Consider the following 1,160-nt stretch of genomic DNA (forward strand, 5'->3'; position numbering starts at 1 on the left):
AAGAGGGCTGAAAGACGTGGCTTTGGATTCTTTACAGTTTTGGTCTGGTTGAATCTTAATAATAGCCAAGGACACACGGAGGGGTGGTGCCTCTTTTAGGGTTGCAATCTTGAGATCTCATGTTTTTCTCTTGCATACCAGCACTGAGACTAGGGAATGCGCCCTAACCTGAGACCGTCTTTCTCCAACTTCCCGTTCCTTTTGATCTTATTCTCACCATATCAGTTCTTGGGGCTCAAATACTTGAAGTGCGTTTAATATGACGAGTGTCAAGTGGCCTGGAAAGCAGAGGAGTGGATGGTGGTAGGAACTCAGGACTCTGTGGTGTGTCACATACACGAAGAAAGCCTTATAAAGTCTTAGCCTTTCTTTACCTTATAAAGTCTTAGCCTTTTATACTTCATAGATCCTTTTCATTTCAGAGGGAGCAGTCAGTGGCTCCTAAGTGAGGTGAGCAGTGGTCCAGGTTTTTCCAGTACTTTTCCTGCGTTAGCCCTAAAAACCTCCTGTCCGGAGCAAACCAGAATGATTGGTAGTCCCGAGTATAAACTCAGGCTGTCAGTTTCTCTCTTTCTCTTTCTCTTTTTCTGCCTCTCTTTTCCTTTCTTTCTCTCCTCCCTTTTTCTCTCTTCTTTTTCTTCTCTCTTGTTCCCTCCTCCCTTTCCCTCCCTCCCTCTCTCTTTCCTTTTCCCTCCCTCTTTCCCCTCCTTCCCTCCCTTACTCCCTTCCTTTCATCATTTTTTTCTTTCTTTTTGAGACAAGAGTCTCGATGTCACCCAGGCTGGAGTGCAGTGGTACAATCTGGGCTCACTATAGCCTCCACCTCCCGGGTTCATGCAATTCTTGTGCCTCAGCCTCCCGAGTAGCTGGGATTACAGAGGCGCACCATCACATCCGGCTAATTTTTGTATTTTTAGTGGAGATGGGGTTTTACCATATTGGCCAGGCTGGTCTCAAACTCCTGGCCTCAAGTGATCTGCCCACCTCGGCCTCCCAAAGTGCTGGTATAACAGGCATGAGTCACTGTGCTGAATGCTTTTTCTTTTCTTTCTCTCTCTCCCTTTTCTCTTTTTTCTTTTCTTCTTTCTTTCTTTCTTTCTTTCTTTCTTTCTTTCTTTCTTTCTTTCTTTCTTTCTTTCTTTCTTTCTTTCTTTCTTTCT

Source organism: Colobus angolensis, unplaced genomic scaffold (assembly GCF_000951035.1).
Source record: "Colobus angolensis palliatus isolate OR3802 unplaced genomic scaffold, Cang.pa_1.0 Scaffold61, whole genome shotgun sequence".
NCBI lineage: Eukaryota > Metazoa > Chordata > Mammalia > Primates > Cercopithecidae > Colobus > Colobus angolensis.